Source organism: Podarcis erhardii (genome assembly GCF_964252035.2).
Source record: "Podarcis erhardii genome assembly, chromosome: 6".
Classification (NCBI taxonomy): domain Eukaryota; kingdom Metazoa; phylum Chordata; class Lepidosauria; order Squamata; family Lacertidae; genus Podarcis; species Podarcis erhardii.
The window spans coordinates 81,156,438-81,177,908 of NC_138510.1; the positions used below are offsets into that span (position 1 = coordinate 81,156,438).

At 41.8% G+C, this 21,471-nt stretch overlaps 1 protein-coding gene and 1 long non-coding RNA gene across 2 annotated transcripts in view; one reads left to right on the top strand and one right to left on the bottom strand.

Moving 5' to 3' along the window:
* Positions 1 to 21,471, bottom strand: part of VAV3 (vav guanine nucleotide exchange factor 3) — a 216,209-nt gene that overhangs the window by 184,570 nt on the left and 10,168 nt on the right. The gene's annotated exons all lie outside the window — the stretch shown is intronic.
* The window catches only part of LOC309344047, a 31,469-nt gene continuing 10,345 nt past the window's right edge, over positions 348 to 21,471 (top strand). Inside the window, exon 1 of the long non-coding RNA XR_014157578.1 lies at positions 348 to 553. This is a non-coding gene — a long non-coding RNA (uncharacterized lncRNA). The remainder of the gene's footprint in view (positions 554 to 21,471) is intronic.

Genomic DNA, 21,471 nt, shown 5'->3' on the forward strand with positions numbered 1-21,471 from the left:
TTTCAGTTCTAAAGAAGAAGCTCAGCATCTGCAAGAGAATGTACATGTAGATGTGTTCCCTCCCTTCATAAAACATGTGGGCTGGGAAGCTCTATGCATTCTGTGCTGTCTTCTCGCAGATTGCAGGCACACATTACCTAGGTGCCATAATCCACCCAATTCACCTTCTCCTTAGTTGGAATCTTAAGGAGATAAAGCTTGTGATACCGACCATGGAAACATCTTTGATTCTAATCTCATTGCTAAACCTCTGCCTTTTTTTCCACAACAGGAAAATATTGTTCTGAAGCTCAGTTCCGCTGACTAGCAGCTGCTGGACAGTTTGCACTCCTTAAGTTCAGCATTGGGCTGCGTCGCCAAACAGCAGATGAGAAATGAAAGGAATGTATCTATAGACGAGAAGAATGGAATCGCTGCTAATTCTGTAGGTACATTTCCCCCCAGGAAATTCCATTAGGTCACCACAGGAATCCAGATAAGTGGGAGATGGGAGAATTTTGATTTACCTTGGTCCTTGAAGAAAAGGCCACCCAGATGATGTAAAGAAAACAAGGTAAGGCAAAAGAAAACAACTCAGAACAGAATCAAGTGCCAACGTGGTCCTATCAGTAAGGCCTTTAGCCATTTCTCATTGCCATTTCTACAGAACTAGATGCAGGGGTGTAGGAAGGGAGGGCGGAATGGCCTCCATGAGGGGGGTGACTTTTGGTGCACCGCCCGCCTGCGACTCCCAAACTTACCCCGAGCCGTAGGGGTAAAGGGGGGAGCTGCGCCGCTTTGCCGGCAGCATTCCCCCCTTCCCCCTTCATTTTGACAGCTTGGGGGAGGCTTGGGAGTTGCGGGCAGGTGGCGCACCAAATGTCCACCATGGGCAGCTCACTCTGCTCCCGGATAGAGGGTGAACACACCTCTCCGGGAACCAGAGCGGCTATCCTGCGCCTGGGAGGGCACCCTCCGCGCCATGCCCCCTTGAGAGCGTGCCCGCCCTAGGCAGCGTGGGCATATGCTCTGCTGCTGTCTAGAGGGATAATTCCATCTCATGGGGATGTTTTGATATGCCACCATTATGTAAGCAAGGGGTGAAGAGCCTCAAACATGAAGGTCAAATGCTGTGCTCCAGGATTCTCTGCAACTCTCCCCAAGACACATACTTCACTGTCCGTGGTTTGCACTCCAAATGCTTTTGCCTGGCTGGAATACGTCCTTGAACGTTGACCATGCTTCTTGCTTGTGTGGATGAAGAACAGAGAGGGGTGTGTGCATGTTTGTAGAAACTATGCAGAGGTAAAATATGCATTCATTGCTCCGCCCACACTTGCCTCTGACCCTGCCCACCACTGGTATTCGGCCCTCAGAAGCCTCCCCAGAAGGGAATGTGGCTCTCAGGCTGGAAAAAGTTCCCAACCCCTGATGCAAATTCAGCAAAATGGATATTTAATTTAAAAACATTAAATTTATTTCTAAACTGCTTAGAGACTAGTTAAGTAGAATATTTCTATGTAAACCGCTTAGAAACTATGGGAGTTAAGTGGTATATGAATTGTTCATATAGTAAAGAAAATAAAAATTTAAAAATCTGTCCAATTGTTGAGGTTTAGGGAACACCAAACAAACACCAAACAGCCGAATCTGGCCTGCAAGCCACAGATTTGCCACCCCTGGTGTAATGAGACTGGGTGCAGCATCTTTAGCGAGTATCACATGCCTCTCCCTGTTCTTTGAGATGAGATGAGGATGCTTTGCTCTGGGTGCCTTTGACTTCTAAGGTAAGATCTATGATTAGCTAGAGCAGAGCTTTTTCAGCAATGGTACTGCAACCTTGGAATAGTGCCCAGAGGCCTGCAAAGCACAATTGCTACTTAGATTTCAATTCCCGGTGAAGACATTTCAGTTCTCCAAATCAGTTTAGATGCTGCTTTTGGAGTGCTCCTTTTGCTATTTATTTCATGATCTATTTTAGAAGAAGCCCTCCAACATTTAAATATGTCTTAATTTGATATTTTCTATTGGAAACTTTTATAATATTATGTATGGTGACTAGGGATTTAACCAATTTGGGGGGAAACAGGACAGAGAATGAGATGTGAATCTGTCTTTTGTCACAGATACATGGAATACAATTACGAATAGATAAAAAGAAGTAGTCTGAGCTATATATCTAAGACTATGGGGAAGGGGAGTTTAAAGACTGAGCTGTCAATCAATACATGGAAATATGCAAGGGTATAGACAAATTTGTACACTCTGTATCTGGTATTGAGAGAAAACTGTTACAAACTGATAGCTCAAAGATACGTGACTGTTTTACCAGTAAAGTAGTGAAAATATGTTGGATAGGGGGAAAATAAATTTCCTACAATGTTGGTGCACTTGTAAAAAAAAGTTCTGAGAGTTAATTTGACAGTGGAACCTAAAGTTTGTTTCTTGACATATTTGAAAGGAGCAACTCTAAGGAAAGAAGAAATATTACTGTTTCACACATTAATAGTTGCTAGATTGCTTTAAAGTAATATGATCCAGTAAGAACACACTGAGAATCTTTTTAGATGATTACTTCAATGTTTGTCTGCATTATCATCATATATTAGTGGAAAATTAAAGGCTAAATTCTACAGATTTTTCATCCTTTCTTATGTACTGCTCTGAGTGTTTTTAAGGGAAAGTCAGTTAATAAATCTTTTAAGTACCAGCCCAGAAAACAGTCTGAAGGTACAGGATGTGGTTACCTTGCTGAAGCTAAGGATGCCTGAATTCTGGTTGGTGCCTGGATGAGAGGTACCCAAAATATGCCCTCTTGTCTCCTGAGATGAAAGGTAAGGTGCAAATGCAATCAGTGATACTGTCAGGACAAGACCTTGAGACAGTGGCCTAAGCAGAATGAGTGGGAAAGCCCCCAAAATGCAGCAGAGTTAGCTTACCCCAATTTGAAGTTAAGTGAAATCTATACATTATCTTCTAAAGAGGAGACTATGGACCTGCAGTTCCCAGAATTCCCTGGGAAGAAGGAGAGTTTGTTAACCCATTCTGAGAATGGTAGCTCTGTAGATTAAATAGCAGTCTCCTAATGACACACAGCATCTTTAAATACTATTCCCCAAATTCTTTGGGAGAAGCCGTGACTGTTAAAGTGGCATAACAGTGCTTTAAATGTAATGTGTGAATGTGGCCCAAGCTGAAGATTCTGTTCGAAATGCATTCAACTCATAAAATAAAATTATGCACCTAGCTGCCTTTCCTTTTGTATTATAACAAACAACACAAGCAGGAATTTACTAATTAAGGTTATGACATAATATGTCCAATAGCAAGTAAAACTCCAGCAGAGAAGAGCAACAGGTTCTTTTTTCTAACTTCAACATTGTAAATCCTCCAGCCCCTAAACTGAGTTATTACACTTTTCTGTTCCGTAAAGAATGTTGCTTTGGAAACAGAACTGTTGATCTTAAAAGTTCCTGTTTAAATGCAGCTCTGCACTAAAACTCTGGGGCTTTTTTATCTCTTAAGACTGGTCTGGCTCCTACCAAGCCAGACTGAAACCTTCCATATGTAAAAGGTCCAGCATGGTGCTTATTGTGAAAGAGTAGCAGCTCAAGGAGTGATTTGCTTGAAGAAAAATAGGCTTCTGTTTTAAGTAGTGATCAAGTGGGGAGGGAACACAGAGAAAGGCAGCTACAAGACATTTGCAGAGGCACAGGAGCGGCACATGGCTGCTGAGTATCTAGCATACAAGCATTCAGCAGCCTATGCTGAATACTGCCTGATACTCAGTGGCAGAAGCCTATTAACCTCCAGGAAACCGCCTCACGAGTCACTGCAGGCTGCAGCAAAACGTCTAAGAACTTACTCAATTTTCTGCACTTCCTTAATTTAACCAACATCATCAAAATCATGCAGTTTTCCAAAGGAAGGATGATGCTACAAAATGCCCAAAGAAACCTATGTGTTTCATGTGCCGTATGTACAATTACCATGGCCTTGTTATTCAGCATAAAATGTACACAATGGAAAACAATAATCAAAACAGATGACTGTTCATTTCCACAAGGAACAGTTTTTCATCATCCGTCATGGATTAAACACTGAAGTATACAGCATTTCCTTCCAAACCAATGAGCCATGTTAATTTGGAAAACATGTTCAAAAGCTCAAAAGACTGAGGCGGTTATCTTGTTACTTCCTCTGTATTTTCAGAAATGGTTGATAACAATGTAGGGGAAAATGATAATGCACATTTACTGGATACACCAAAATGAACATTTAAGAAGTAAGCGAAACAAATGTTTCTGCGACTTAGTACATGCTATCACATTGGGCATAACCTGGTTTACAAGATTCAGGGATACCTGGGGAGCAAGTAAATTATAAAATACACCAGATCGACATCAGTAGGAGCAGGTCTGCTCTTCGATGCTTTGCTCGCTCTTTCTTATAAAATATCTCCACTTAAGTGTAAGAATCAGGAAAAACCGAATGCCTTGAATTGTGACATGGGAGTAGCACATTCATACCTATATATGTACACTCCACCCAATTGATTTATCTTCTACAATTGGGTGGCTGCTTCACACTGAGTCAGACCATTAGTCCATCTTGCTCAGTATTGTCTTCTCATCACAAGACGATACTGTGGGCAGCCAGTGACAGGCATACTTCATTTGCAGGGTCCTGTACAAAACACATTTCCCTCCCATGTCCCCTACCCCTTGGTATGTCCTTCTTAAAAGTCACTGGTATAATTGCTGTTTTCATGAATGGTGTCTCGGATAGTTTAACCCTGAAACAGATGAAGTATAGAGAACTTTCCCGGGGTGTGGCCACTATCTCATTCTGACAGCTTCCAGGAGTTACAGGTGAGAGCTGAGTGCAGGGTGCGGATCAGAAAGCGTACGATGTGTCTTCCACCAGAAATACTACCCCTCCCTTAATGGTGTGTCTCAAACCCTCGGTGAGTTAGGGACTGCCCCTGCAGGCAAAGACAGGTTCCGGTAGATTGAGCTGACAAGACCAATAGTGGGTCCAAGGGTCAAGAAGGTGGTTTCTGCATATACTGTAGAGGAAAATAAGGGGCAGATGGTGCTCTTCAACCTGGGAAGGCAGCCCATCTAGGAGAAGGAAGACTGTGATCCTAAACCTCTGCTGCCATGAGAAAGCCTTGTGCCCCAGAGGTCACTTGGTTCTGCTAGTGCAGCAAAAACAATGCAGGAGGCAGCAGTTATGGGTTCCCAGTCTCTGCAGGTACAGCAGGTGCTGTGATTCTCCAGCAGTTTAACTTCACCGCTGAACGCACACGCCATTGCCTCTCAAGACGGGCAGATGCCAACCGTAAAGGGCTGCACTCAAGAAAGGGCTGAACATACCTCCTGCCCCTGTGGACCATGTTGTTTGCAGGGAGGAATGCTCTCCCCCACCAGCTTTGCTAATTACAGTTGATTCACTTTGTCCCAAGGAATTTCTTGGGAACCACTGATAATCAAGGGCCAAACTAGATGTGATGCTAGTTGCATGAATGCATGAGTTCTCCATTCAGCAGCTATTAACAAAGTTACCGTAATAAGAGGATGCTTGTCTTCTGGACTAAAAGCTAACCTTTTCTATCTCAGATCTGACTGTCAACTTGGCATCTCCAGACATTCTTTGGCAGACCCAGAAAGAAGGATGCTTTCCATGTTAAGTCAAGATCTAATTTAGTCCCTTTAAAATATTTACATGGTCATTTAATGATGCAGAAGAGGAAAACAGAAATACTAACAAGATGTTCACTTTCTCTCTTTTTCTGATCTAATATGGAAAATCATGGTAGTGTGTGGGGTTTGATGTTTGTATTCCAAGCATCACATGGCTCCCGGCTTTGGTTTTTAGTGGTGAAGAAGATGAGGTAACCCATGACATTAACAACCATTCAGGAAAGGCTAGTTTGTCTTACATCATTTCATCTAGACAGATATTCTAAATATAATTCTGAAGCCCTAGCATTTTAAAAGAAATGCCTACTTTTTTCATAAATTCAATCCTGACTAAACAAAGTTTAGAAAGGCTGTGTACACACACTTGTTTACTCTGCAACCCGTCCAGGAATGTTTTGGTGTGCTTCTCCCCAAACTAGTTTCAATGCAAACTGAGGGGAAAGAACACTTTAAGCCGGTAATTTATACATAGCTATAAAGTCCTCTTTGAGATGTTATACAATGGGGCAGATCCACACCATACACTTAAAGTACAAGATTTCCCTCAAAGGATCCTGGAAACTGTAATTCCCCTCTCACAGAGCTACAATTCCCAGCACTTTTACCGAAGTCCAGTTCCCAGAATTCTATGCTGGGTTTGTGTGACCACCACATAATTTCTATAATGTCCCGAACTAACAGAGTATCTATCTTAACCAACCTGCGGTAAGCAAACTTAATAAGACTAGCAAATATCATTAAATGCCCCATGCAAGGACGCTAGAAATCGTAACCGTTCTCCCCTCGCCCTTGTGCTGCCTTAGCCTCTGAAGGAAAATAATTGTTGGCAGAACTGCCCTGAAGAGCAACTCTATGCTCAAGTGACTTGTAATTGCGCCAGCAAACATAATGTTGAGCTCCAATGATTTTCAACATTGCAGGTCAGGCAATATAAAGAAGCCTTCATTGAGTCTTAGTGAGGTTATTTATAGATGTTCACTAGATCTGATGGGAGGAAAGGAAAATGTGCACAGAAATAAATGTTATCATAGTAAACGCTGGCCTGATCCTGCGCGGTTCTGCTGTTAACTGTTAAGCGGGAAACAGTGTTCCACCAAGGCTGCAAGGTCCAGGCAAGGTGCAAGGGAAGCTAAGGAAGAGCAGAGGGTGACTGACTACCACCAGCAAATAGAAGGACAGAGAGAAGCCAGGGGTGTCTACAATGCAAGCCTTCAAAGGGCATGAAAAGCTCACATGTTTCAGGTGCCCTTTCCTAAAGGATCTAAGTAATGATGTTTTTAACACAGCTGATTATAATTTGGTTTATGATAACCTTTATATAATGTTTCTGGCCTTTTTAAAGGTGCTGTTTTCTAACTGTTTTCAAATTGTTTGGTGATTCTAATGTCTTTTATATTTTGCTTTTGCAAGCTGTCTCCTGAGGACTATAAGCAGCCCTCAAAGACAGCCGTGTGTGTGTGTGTGTGTGTGTGTGTGCGCGCGCGTGCACGCGCATGTGTACTTATATACATTCACACACATATTGGACGTCCAGGAACAGATCTGATTTCAAAACTCCAAAACAAACTGGGGAAGGAGTTAGACTGTTCTAAATACTGTGCTCATTAACATTTCAAAGCTAATTCCGTGGAATTTTGAAAGTAGTTAAATGGGTGATTAGTGCTAAAAATTACTCTTTCTTCAAAGCTCTGTGCTTCTCTTATTCTTGCTCTACTTAAATGAAGCAAAGACCTCATTCTGGCAGAGGGAATCCAGTGTAGCACTGATATTATTTTAACAGCATCCTTTCCAGTTTTTTATAGGCACTATATAGTACTGCACATTTTAAGGACAACAGAAATATATTCCGCTCCCCCCTCCCCCAGAAAGCTGTTTAATTAATATGCTGATTAATTTATAGAAATAGGGAATTCCTTATGGGCAACACACACACTAGCATACCCTGATCTCTGTGTTTATGAACATTGCATTTTTTCTATAATATTTTAAAACTGTGATCATTGAAGTGCCGTCCATTATTACAGTCAGTTGAGATCCTATCAGCAATGTGTAACAAAGATTGCCTCTGATTTAAATTTCATAGGGCCTGTTATGTGCTGCAGTCAAGCATGTAATAGATGCCGTATCAAAAATAGCACACCCTCTCTTGGCAACATCATTTGTCAAACCACAATGGACAGGTGGAGACCAATACATGTTTTACACATTAAGCATTTGGGGAACAAGTTGATGACAGCTCCCATCCAACCATGCCCTTGTATTTTACACTACAGAAGATGATGCCTTGGCAGTACCCATTTCGCATGGATGTGGGGGTGGAGGTGAACACGGTGGCAGCATGGCTTCAATGGGTGATGGCTCCTCCTCCTCATGCCACCAGCAGGGGGCTGCTTCAACCCTCCTTCCCCTCCGTGGCAGGAAGAGGAGGAGCCAGCCACGGAAGCCACACTGCGTTCGGTTCCATGCTCAACCTCCTCCACCCCCTGATTTTTTGGAACATTAGGGTGCTGCCCCCCCTAAAAATATTGGGGGAACTTAGAGTTGGCCACCAAGAGTTGGTGCCTCTGGATCAAGATGAATGCTCAACAAACAGGTCTTGAAATGCCCCTTGACTCTTAAGGTGTGTTCCACACACACACGGGAATAAGCCCAACAAAGTGAACTTGGATTGATTTAAGCAGGCCTCTCTTTTTTAAAGCCAGAACTCACCGGAACTCAGTTCCAGCACCTCTCAGGTGGGCCCCATTGCCATTATAAGAGAACAAGGGGAGTTCCGGCACCTCTTTTTCTAGAAAAATAGCACTGGATTTAAGCATAAATCACTGTCCTTAGGAGAAAGTTATGCCAGTCTATAAAATATCACATGGAAAGCATCAACACTTGTTACTATCCCCTAGAAAGACCTCTTTAGGCTAGGGAAGGATCCAGAAGCATCTTGTTTATACATGTGTCTTTTTCAGGGCTATATATCTTAATTCCACCATCATTATGACTGCAATCTGGGGCTCATTTACTCACAATATTTTACCGTATATTTTAGTACATGGGTGATATGAAAAAGTAGCCCTGTGTCACCAAGTGCTCTAATTGCAAATGGGACATCATAGAAGCCCAGAATCAAACAATGACCACAACTTTTGTCCATTAGCTTTTGCTCATGGCCAGTTTGAATTTAATCCAGCTACATGAACAAGAATTTAAAAGCACACTACACTTTTCTTCCAGTTCAACTTATCAATTTTTGAACCATTTGGAGGCCCAACCTGTCCTTAACAAACATAGTTAAGAATTAGTAAGGACATTTTTATTTACCACATAATTTATTACATGGTATTTGAATAAAATCTACATTAAACAGCAGGTCTCAAAAAGTGGTGAAAGGGTGCAATGTTACAGGAATGCTAAAGAAAGGTGAGACCTCTAGAACAAATGAAAAAGTAAGATTGATAATGTACATTCATTTAACGGCAACTATAAAAATTCTACTGCAGGAATAAGGCCCTTCATAGAGCTACAGAAACCATTTCAACAGCTCTCTTTCCAAAGAGGTAATTTATGCTTAATATGGGATACCTTGCTATATATGTGCACATATATATGGGTTAAATTACTGCACCTGTCAAGGCCTCTGTGTAGCATAGCTCCATCTAATTATGTTGTAAAACCTGTTCATTACATGGAAATTGTCTTTTCAGTGGGTGGTTTTTTGTTTTGTTCAGTCATGGTCTATAATGCTAAATATACGTTAAAACTGACAGAGGGGAAAGTGCTTAGCCTGTGTGCTGGAGGAATTGGGGGGTGGCAGAAAATTTTCTTTGCCCTAAAGGGAGCATGGGGCACTGAACACATTACTGTTTGATTTTATCTATTAAGTCAGGATGAAGCTCAAGGTCATTTTTCTTTTTATATGAATGGGCCATTGCACAGTAGCAAGCGAAAGCACATACAGCTTTCGGAGGAGTGGGGTGTGTGTGTGTGTGTGTGTGTGTGTGTGTGTGTGTTTAGGGATGGGAGAGAAATTTGGATTACATTTTAATTTGAAACTCAATTACAGTGGTACCTCAGGTTAAGAACTTAAATCATTCTGGAGGTCCGTTCTTAACCTGAAACTGTTCTTAACCTGAGGTACCACTTTAGCTAATGGGGCCTCCCGCTGCCACCGTGCGATTTCTGTTCTCATCCTGAAGCAAAGTTCTTAACCCGAGGTACTATTTCTGGGTTAGCGGAGTCTGTAACCTGAAGCGTCTGTAACCCGAGGTAACACTGCAGTTCACACTTCCTGAAACAACATGCAAACTGAAATACAGCTGTTCCTGGAAATTCACACTTCTACAAATTTTGTATGTGATTCTCCAACCCAAAAATGTGTACAAATATGCATGTGTTAGGAGAAAGTGTATGGGGTGTTGGGAGAGGGGTAGCACCTCTGGTCACACCCCAGGAACAACTTCAACTGGATAGCTAAGACACATGTGAAGACAGGTGTACTGAGCAGGTGATACCAACAGTGGGTCCAACGGTCATGAAGGTGGTTTCTGCTTGTGCTCTAGAGGGAAGTGAGGGGCAGGTGGGGCTTGTTAGCCTGAGAAGGTAGCCCATCTAGGAAAAGGGAAACTCTGCAGTGGAGGATGTTTTCCTGTGACCGGTGTTAAAATAAGATTCAGTTGCCGACCCACACAATTTCTGTAAGTGGACCGGGAAATGGGTGCCATTTTGTCCTTCACCTCAAGCAGCAAAATGTCTTGGGCTAGCCGTGGCTGTTCCAAGAGGGATGGGACACTTGCAGAGGCTTTCTATCAGATGAAAGGCCACAGCTTTTTTCAAACACAACCAATTATCGTTCTCTCTCTCAGCTTTCTAATGGTCCCTTCTATGGCGAATGCTGATGATGCGTTTCAAGGGTATGCTGTCACAGAGGCGCAAAATGTATTTATTCTATGGAGACAGTAGTTCTGTGATTCAGTAAGCATGGAGGGGCAGGGCTACAATTGTGGCAGCAAGTCTAACCTGCTCCAAACACCCAACATTCACACATTGGTCATACTGTCTGCATAAGGATTAAGCATGGACTCCCAGCTTGCCTATCCATCACCAGTAAAAATGCAGCGTGCAGATCACACAATAGATTCCGATGTGCATTGGGTGTCTACACACCTAGACCTTTATGCAGCTATTAAAATTAATGAATGTTGCTAGGGTTGCAGATGTAGTGGGGCCTGCTTCTACGGTAATTGTCTCCCTTCATCCACAATTTAATTTAACGTCTGCACAGGACGATACCATTAAGCACATTTGGAAAAATCTGTGATTGTTCACCATGCTAGCTGTGCATTAATTTTAATATATGATTAACACATACTCCAATGAGCACTCTCTTGACCACTGCTAAATGTTTGAATGTCAAATTACTTATTTGAAAATATGCAGGGGTCAGCAGCTCCTCACTTGAGAAATTAAATAAACTAGTATTCATTCGTTGCATTTGTGAAACATTTTTCTTAGGTTATGCCATTTAAGTAAAACAAAATTGCATGCCGTTCTTCTCTATGGACATCTTTAGACATTTCTGAGGGAAAGGAGAAACAAACAAGACAGCTCTGGGCAATGCAATGCTATATCCATCGGAAGCATTGTGTTTTTTTCTCAATTTTCCTTCCTTAGCAGCTGGCCTGAAGGAACTAAACTTAGCAGGACTGAGGTGTGGGAAACCAGATAGCACATTCTAGGGCCTGAGAGGAAATGCAAGGCTCAATGTGTTTGAGGTTAAGATTAATGCTTGACTTCCTCCAGGGCTATTTTAAACAGTGGTAAAGGATGGCTTGCTTTCTTATAACAAAATGACAGATGATCAAAAGGTTGACTATGATCTGTATGTCAGGCATTCGTGCCCCTGTTGTAGCCCTTTACTTGACAGGGGCATTTGAACACAGTGGCTTCTACTTCCTTTCCTCTTTGTTTACCCAAAACATGCCGGTAACTGGGAAAGGCAATGTATCAGCTGGGGAAGGACCAGCGGACTTTGCATGTGTCCACAAAACGGAAAGCAGCTGGCTTAGTTTTGAACAAAGTGTGAAATTGTAGGGACTAGGAATACTGCTGTCTCAGTACTGAAAATTAATGTGGTGATGTATTCTGGACTGACACTCTGGGATGCTAAATAGCTGAAGCCCAACCTCCCAAACTGATTGGTGCAGCTGCTGCTAAGGTGGAACTACTTTGTCTCCAAGCCAAATGAGCACAAATGAGTCCCTCAGCACATTTGAGAAACTCCTAAGATTCTTCAGTTGTGGATCATGGGGAAAATTCACCATAGCACAAAGCAATGCTTTTTTCCCCAGCAAGTACTCAAGGGTACACAATACTGGGGCTTATCAAACAGCCGCTTATCACTCCAGTGTGCTGTTCCCTGAGTGAAATATTCTTTCCACTGTGACTAGCACAACCAGTGACATGGATTTATAACACACTCCCAACATTATAATTACATTTTTTTTCATGTGGATTATTACAATTGTTTCCCCACACAAATTGTAATAGGCCTCAGTTGCAATCTGGCCCTTATTACTCTGATTCACATAACCATTAACAACATTCAATTATTAATACTCTCTCTTAACTAGCAATCTGGTGACTGGTTTCCTAACAACCCTTAGTCATTTCTCTCCTGTGTGAAACAGCAACACAAGGCTTATTGAACAGGTCTTATATCACACTGGGGCGCTGGTCCCTCGGAGGAAATCTCTCCACTCTAGCTAGCATATTAAGTATGAGGGGCCTACTTTTTGAAGCTTTGACCTTTTTTCCTTATATGGCATCTGCACTTAAATGTAAGATTTAGGGAAAACCCAAATACCTCAGACACAGGACTTATGCATACATACCTAGGCACGTATACCCCTGCCTATATGGTTATCTTCTACAACTGAGACACAGGTGGCTGCTTTACGCTGAGTGAGACCATTAGTCCATCTTGCTCACTATTGTCTACTCACTAGACAACACTGTGGGCAGCCAGTGACAGGCATACTTCGTTGTGCAGGTTCTTCTACAAAATACTTTTCCACCTCCCAATTTAGTTTGATGATTCACCAGGATCCAATTCCATACCTCTTGATCAGAGGCAAAACATTATTATGAGAAGGCATTTAATTAAACATGACATACACATCTCCAGAATGTATATAAATTATAGATGCATACTTATGGCAATTATTAATAGGCATGACAATCTTGGACTGGATCAACTTCAGACTGGATTAATGTACAACTGCACCGTATGACAAAATGATCATATGTGAAGATTTCTGGGTTTGATCTTCCCCGCAGAGCTTGCACACTCTGCCTGTCACTGCTGGCAGCAGCCCTTGGGGTCCAGGCAGGGGTCTATCCTCACCAGATCTGGCATGACTTTCATGTGCCCACATAGGACAGACACCTAAGAGTTGATACGTGTACACCTGCTCATGCACCTTGTTCAACATGCACCAACCCAAGCCTTGCTCCACTGCAAATTATACACCCGAGTGTGTAAACTGCCCCTTAATTAATTAATGGACTTCCTTGCCCCAGATGTTGCGAATGTGAGAGTCAGTGGTACAGATAGCACTAAGAACAGAGAGACCTATCTTCTGTATGAATTTGGTCGATCAACGGCTATTAGTCATGAGACGTGGAACTTAACAGTGTATTCCCATCTGCTAAGTGGAGTGTTCCTATTCAGGACTCCAGAGAAGGAGCTTTGTTCAGCAGTCTTGTTCAGGCCTCTCAGAGAGAGGAAAGTTACAGGAGTAAGAAAAGAATAAAGAATGTGATTTTCCTCCCCTTTCGCCATCCCAAGGCCTCTGCTGGCTGGGCTATAAAGCAGTGGGAGGTTGCCAAATGCAAATATGAGTTTTTACAGCTAAATATGGGAGGAGGACCCACACTTCTGGAGAAAGAGAAAAAGTCGGGAGGGGGGAGAGACAGGACACTGCTCTTAAAACAGGACAGGTATAAGCTCACTCCTTCTTCTCTAAGACACATCATACAATCTGTCAGCATGAAAAAACAAGTTTCCTCTTTTCCCTCCATCCCCCGTTTTCCTTCTTTGGATTGGTTTTGTCTTGTTTTCAGCTAAAATTCTCTGCTCGAACCATTCTCATCAAAAGATTTAATTTACAGACTTGCATAGCCCGCCTGCTTTCTTCCAGCAAGGTGTGCTGGCTGAGGCTGATTGCAGTTGTAGTCCAAAGCATATGGAAGGCAACAGACTGGCAAAGTTATAGTCACGCACCTTTGGGGTTTTCTATTATGTTTAAGTCATTTTGATTTATATACTTATATAATCCTGCTTGCCTAGGGAGTTCCCTCAGTACGTCAAAACCAGCACTTTATCTTTGGGCGGCCCAGCTTCACTTCCAAAATCATAGGCACTTCACAACCTGAGTTTGCTATTATTGGGAACAAGTGGGACCTGCAACAAAATGTTGCAATGCAGAGTGCTCCTCTTCAGTGATTCACCCAAAAAGTCAAGCTGCATTTTCAAGATACTATGTTCTACTTCCCCTCCCAATTTCCAGTTTTCTATTTTCTCCCCAAGCAGACACTCAGCATTCTGTGGCCACCAAACCTGCTGTCTTCCTTTGGCATTTTTAGGGTGCATGTGTTTTGTATGTTTTGCCCTCTTAGAATTTCATCCTAATTGTTTGTACCTCTGGGAACCTTGGGGTTCTTCTGAGCATGCTCATACTTTTCTCTTGTTTCTCGGTGGCCTCATTTTGGCTGCAGCAACTGAGTTCATTGTTGGAAGGAAAGATGACAACTAAATTGAAACTGTATGTTCAGAAGCGGTATGCTTTTGATGATCATCGGCAGGGAACAAGCAACAGCAGGAACCAAACATCTCCATCATGCCTTACTTCAGGGTTTGGATAAGTGTATAGCTAACCACTGTTGGAAACAGATGAGATTGAGTCTGGGGGCACCTAAGGTTCTTATGCCAGCTCAGCATCAGGGGCAGACTTTGGCAATATGGCACCCAGAGTGAGGACAACATTTGGTGCTCCCTAAATATTTCTTATTTTAATGCCCTCCTCAGTTGACAAAGCATGAGACACTTAATTTCAGGGTTGTGGGTTCAGGCCCCATGTTGGGCACAAGGATTCCTTCATTGCAGGGGGTTGGACTAGATGATCCATGTGGTCCCTTCAGACTATACAATTCTATAATTCTATGCCCATGATGGATAGCCTTTCATTCTGTGCATGCTCTCAATTTCAGGGCATAACTTTGAGTAGACACCCATCTAAATATAGGATTGTTGTTGTTGTTGTTTTGTGCCTCCTTGGCTTGGCGCCCTGTGGATGAACACCTTGCACCACTAGCATTAGCTCCTGGTGTAGTGCTAGTGCCAAACATCACTCCAAAACACACACATTGAGGATGGCCATGGGGTTGTCTGAGAGTTCTTTCACAAAAGCCCTGAGCTGAGGGCCACATGGCCACTTCCTTTGGCTGCTGGAAGTTCCAGTCTCAAAGTGCCTGGGGCAATATTACAATCCAGCAACAAAACTTCTATGCCAGCAACAAAATAATCTCAACATGGTGACCCAATTTTTTTCAGGTTGCTTATGCCTCTTACGTATTACAAAAACCTCAGCACCAACTAGGGCCATTGCTCTGTATGACTCAGTAGACGGGAATGATTAATGTAGACTGTTTTCTAGTTTAACTATGTTGCTTTGAAGGCTCCTTTGTGAAGATAGGTTAGCAGACGCTGAATTAAATGTAAGGAATCTAGGAAAGGTGATGTGTCATGAAAGCCCACCTCACAAAAATGGAATAAGATACAAGAGGTTTATTAGGTTATTGTGTAAATTCAACCTTTTTTCTTTTCTTTTGGAGGAAATAAAGGTTTTTGGTTTTTTAGGAAATAAAAGTCACAGAAATAGGTGGCATTCTTTATGGTACCATTTGAAGTCCATCTTCATCTGGGAAATATTTGGCTTATTTTCTTGTTTTGCCTTCTACAATATTGCACAACAAATATTTGGGGCATTAAGTAGGCCAGACACAATTTAACTAACAGAGCAACTCAAAGGAGACCTTTGCAGCTCCCCAGAGCTGGGTTGAAATAACATCACAAATAATTAATGTTACAGAAAAGGTTATATTTTTATTTGGGCTACTACTCCCCCAAGCACAGGCAAAAATATTGAACCACTAAAGTCTATTTTATCTGACCACTCATACGTAAACACTTAAACACCAAGACACTGTTTACTTGCAGATAATAGCTTGCTATTAGACCCAAAGAGTGTGAGAGAGAGGGGAAATTGCTAAATAATTCAAATAACAATTTGTGGAAAATGCAGTATTCCATTAATATTGTAAGTGGAAAAACTCTGAACATTCAGAAGAACATTTATGAGTGGAAACTTGTCAAATTCATTTTTAATAGCCGGCATTTCAGTCTATTTTTTGCAACCAGAAAATATTTAGGCAGATGGCAAACTGTGCTTACTGCTTGTAAGTGGCAATAAATCGACATCCTTTTATCCTGTGCTGCCACAACTTACCCTCTCTCTTACCCTCTGGTCATTTGTCCTCTTCCACTTGTTAAATGTTTTGGTTACATGTTGGAGATATGAGCCTTTTTCTCCCCCAAAAAACTTTGAAGCAGCCCTTAAGTAACATGGGAATTAATATGTACATTTGTACATTTTGATTTTGGTATTGTTAAGGTTATCAGCGACAGGTTATACACCTGTCCTAACCTGGCTGTCCTGGCTGCTGGTTTTTACCTATAAAGCCTTAAATGGCTCAGAACTGCAGTATCTCAAGGACAGCCTTTCTCCGTATGGACCTACACAGACCCTGCAATCATCATCCAAGGCCCTAATTGTTTTGTTCATGCTCCTATTATGTATTTTATGGTTTTTATGTTGTGAACCACCCTGGGATCTGCAGAGGAATACAAACTTACAAAATACAAATTTAATAAATAAATAATTTCTCTGCCTCTCTAGGTGATCGAACCGATTCTGAGGAAAATACCTCATAGTACAGACAACACCTATATCAGACACCTCTTAGCCGATAAAGAGCCCAAAATTAACAGGCCTGTGGCAAAGTACTGTTACATTGCAACAAGAATAAGACGAGCAATGATGTCAGCAACGGAGTTCAAATTGTAAACATCGAAGGAACGATAATAAACAGTAGCGACATTTGAAGTTAATTTTTAAAAACCTCAAAAGATGAAACCTGGTCATAAATATAAGCACCAATTCTGTGAATTGGCCATATTTCCACTGTTAATTGCAGCACAATACTGCTTATAATGCCGTATTTCTTTTATAAACTGCTTTCTGGTCATTGACCGTATTAAAGATATTATATATTATTTTTGTTTGTTTAGCTGATAGCTAAAGATGCTTTCTCAACAGATACTGGTGGCTGGTGCCTACTGGCTACTGCATATTCCACCTGCCTGGATACAGGGCCAGGGAGGAATAGTCTGACATTTTGGAATGTAGCCAGCAGATGAAGCTTTTGCAGCTAGCTGCTGAGAAGGGACAAGGTGGAGACAGGATATGCTGTTTGCCTTTGAATCTATACTATATATAAACCTTTTTATTTACTACTACTGCATTTTCATGTGTTACTTTTTATTATTTCTGTGTGGCAAACTGAAGACCTTGTTTGGCATAGAAAAGCCAAGATACCAAGATACTATTCAAAACAGTAAGAATTTACCTACCCACTTGCTGATGTAGAATACATTTTATCAATGATGTATTTTTTATGAGGCAGGGATCCAAGTCACAAAAGTTTGTGAAAGTGAGTAGTCTGGGTATGTATTTATATATCTACAGAAATATTTTGCCTCTGTCATGCAAACATTACCATATTGGTGCTATTTAAGGGAGATAGGGAGTGCGGGTATTTCAGATAACTTCTGATTATGCCTCAGAACACCTGTTTCCAGATATTATAAGGTACAGCAAACTAATAAATGTTCTTTAGCAATAAACTAGAATTGAAAGGAGAAGATTTGTTTAGGGGTTTTTTCTTTTCTTGACTACTTCAGAAAGCTGGTTTTTGAGCCTTGTAGTGAATCTAGCAGTCACCACTACCTCTGGCCATCTAACAAAACAATATGGTGCCTTTACACCTTGCAGGATAAAGGTATATAAATAATTTAATTCACTTTGCAATCAGTCCTTTCACTTTTCTGATATCAATGGCTTCTCTGATTCTAAAACCATAGGGGAGACCCCATTACTGCCACCTTCTGGTTCGATCTGTTCCTCACAGTCACTTTCAAATGTATATCAGGTGATCACATCTTAAGACACTGCTTAAAGCAAAAGCATTTGACAGAAAATCCTCAAGCTGTTATTAAATGCTAGTTTTATCACACCAATACAGAGGAGCAGCCTGCTTAAAAAAAAAGATAGCTCTAGCAATATCTCTCTTCTGGCCTCTTTACTAGCGAAAAGGAAATCTATAAACTTATTATCTAGGGTTTAGATAAATTAAAATAGCATTTTCGCAGTCCTTGCGATAGCATTAATCTGATGCTATTGCCCAACAGAATCTGCATTATCTCTCTATGGACAAGGTTAATATGAACAAATCACATTAAATATACATTTATATAAATAGATACTGTTTCAGTTGACACAGCTGGGAATCTTTAAGTTTCCACATTTATTTTCACAAGTGAGGATTTATACAAAGGATCGGCAGGTAGCAGATCCAGGGCCCTCTGTGATACACTTTTCCTTGTCGCCAATGCTATTTTTCTAGAGAAAGAGGTGCTGGAACTCACCACAAACGCCTCCCTTGTTTTCTTATAATGGCAACGGAGCCCGCTTGAGGGGTGCCGGAACTGAGTTCCACTGAGTTCTGGTTGAAAAAAGCCCTGCTTGTTGCCAATTCAGATGGATTGGAGCAGCAGGAAATCATCTGATGCTCAGAGTCTGTGTCAATCCTGCAGGAGAAGTCGGGGAAGAGGAAGCTCTCCTGAGACATCTTCTGAGTCCATGTTATAGGGCAGGGCTCTTTGACATTACTTATGAGGGCTGTTTTTAGAGTTGATTGAGGAAGAGCTTCAGCTGAAGGACCAGGACATTATAGCTGCCATCTGAAAGATGGCTGCAGCCATATTTAGGGAAGCTTTTAATGTTTGATGTATTACAGTATTTTAATATTTTTTTTGGAAGCTGCCCAGAGTGGCTGGGGAAGCCCAGCCAGATAGGCAGGGTATAAATAATAATAAAGAAGAAGAAGAAGAAGAAGAAGAAGAAGAAGAAGAAGAAGAAGAAGAATATTCTCTGCATGCCTTTTTGGATGACTGCTCAGGGTCATCCAAAATGTGGAAAGAGGGGCAACTACAGCAACAAGGCTACCAAGCAGCTTCATTTTGGGAGCACCGCGTTTTACTACCCAGGTAAGTTTTAGAAACAAGTGGTCATGTGTGCTATTCTTCAAGATTATTTGCGGGCCCTTGGGAAACTCCAGTTTAAAAATTGATTAGGAGGTTCCTAATCAGTTCCTAGAGGCAGAAGGTGCAATATCTTGTGAGCATCTGCTTGACTGCCCAGAGAAAATGAAGAAAGTTCCATTGTGAGCATTATGCCTCCTGGGCTCCATTACCTAATGTGCACATTGAAGTCTGATGCAGGAATTCAGCGTTCTTGATACACTTTGTATAAATAACCTACAAGCAACATCTTGAAGGGATAAAGGCTTACAAGATACTTAGAAACACAATTTCCCCTGAGAAAAACAGAAGTTTGTCCTCTCACTCCCACGCTAAATTTTTTTTTGGCAAGCACCTTAATTTCAGATGCTGCCATAAGTTCTGACAACGGGAGCACTGGAATAATCGGAAAGCACACTTGAGGGTCCCCACGCAGAAAACATTTGGCACAAGTAGTGTGTGGATGTTTTATGCTTGCTGTTTGCAGAACAGAGAAGCTCATCAGATGGCCAGGCAATTAGGGAATCATAGCAAGCACAATTCCCCCACAGCTAAAAGCAAAGCTAAAAGAACAGACGTAATTCTAGCTGATTTTTACGACTATGTCAGGGACAACAGCTCCATCAGCCTCGCTTTGTATCATCATAGATTTAGGTATGTGCCTTCCTCTGATTTTCAGCTGCCACCAACTCACCAGGAATGCCTTCAGAACCTCATAGTAGCATGTACAGTAGACTTAGGCATGAGATGGATGCCAATGCTAGAGACAACTGTCTCTCTCACTGACGGTTTACTCCAACTGACGCTAACCTCCAGCCAATCAGTCTGCTGTCACCCAGACCAATCAGATTGAATTTACCTGATCCGCGCCCCATCTAATAAGATTTTTAAGCCATCATCTCTCTCTACACTGTCAAAACCTGTCATCTGATCTACCGCTGCACAGGCTTGCAACATTTTTAATAGTACACAGCCTCAAACCTTTAAAGTCACAGTGACAGAACACCCCCTCCCTCAAAAAAAAAAAAAAAAATAACATGAACATAAACATATATGCAGCATTCCTCCACAGACTACATGGTGGCTTACTGGTGCATGATCTGTGCTTTTAGAAACTCTTGGATTCAGTATATTGACCAGCATGAGACAGAAGGAACAATGTTTAATAGTCTTTTATTAACACAATGGCTTCCCACCACAGTTGCAATATTAGGCACCAGGCAAAAACATTCCTCTTCTCCCAGACCTTTGGCTAATTAAACAATCTATGGCTGTTTGAGGGACGTGAGTGGCACTGTGGGTTAAACCACAGAGTCTAGGACTTGCTGATCAGAAGGTCGGCGGTTCAAATCCCCACGACGGGGTGAGTTGCCGTTGCTCGGTCCCTGCTCCTGTCAACCTAGCAGTTCGAAAGCACGTCAAAGTGCAAGTAGATAAATAGTACTGCTCCGGCGGGAAGGTAAATGGCGTTTCCATGCGCTGCTCTGATTCACCAGAAATGGCTTAGTCATGCTGGCCAATAAAGCGAGATGAGCGCTGTAACCCCAGAGTTGAGCACAACTAGACCTAATGATCAGGGGTCCCTTTACCTATGGCTGTTTAAACTGTGCGGGGGCATTGCTTTTTTTGTTACTAGTTGTGTATTTTTGTGTTTGATATTGTAATGCTTCCTGTGATGCTTGGATGAAGAGTGGTATAGAAATGCATGATTCTGGCTTTGCAACTAGAATGAAAGATGTGCATACCTGGAAACTGAAGGCTAGCTCAGCTGCCATCTTACCCTGCCTCCCCTGCTCCTTTTTTTGGTATTTAAAGGCAGCACACAGGCATTCATATGTTTATCCATTCGGTCATTGCCTAATTCATTTTTAAAATAATTGTTAAAAGTACAGAATTGCTCCAGGCAAGGGTTTTTGGTGACATCATGGCTCTAGGAGCCAACCAGAACCAGGCATTTGTTTATTCAATTATTTTCAAAAAGAAAATATGCCACTGTTTAGCTGAGACATTTCCAGAGTAGTTAAGAGTAGTTAACAGTATTATAATTAAATATGATGTAATAAAAGAAATTCAAACAAGACAGGAAACAACCAGACAAAACAATCACAGCAGAGATGGGGAGGAGGGGAACCTGGTAAACAAAAACAAAATGGAGGAAAGCCGAATTAATCAATTAAAATCATCTAACTGACACGCTAAAATGCTGTACTTTGCCTACTCTATGCATACAGTACTGGAAGCTTAGATCTGAATTGACTTTGTCCCTATGAACTTAAGGGGACCCACTTGCAACTCAGATAAGGCCTGTCTTCAAAATGC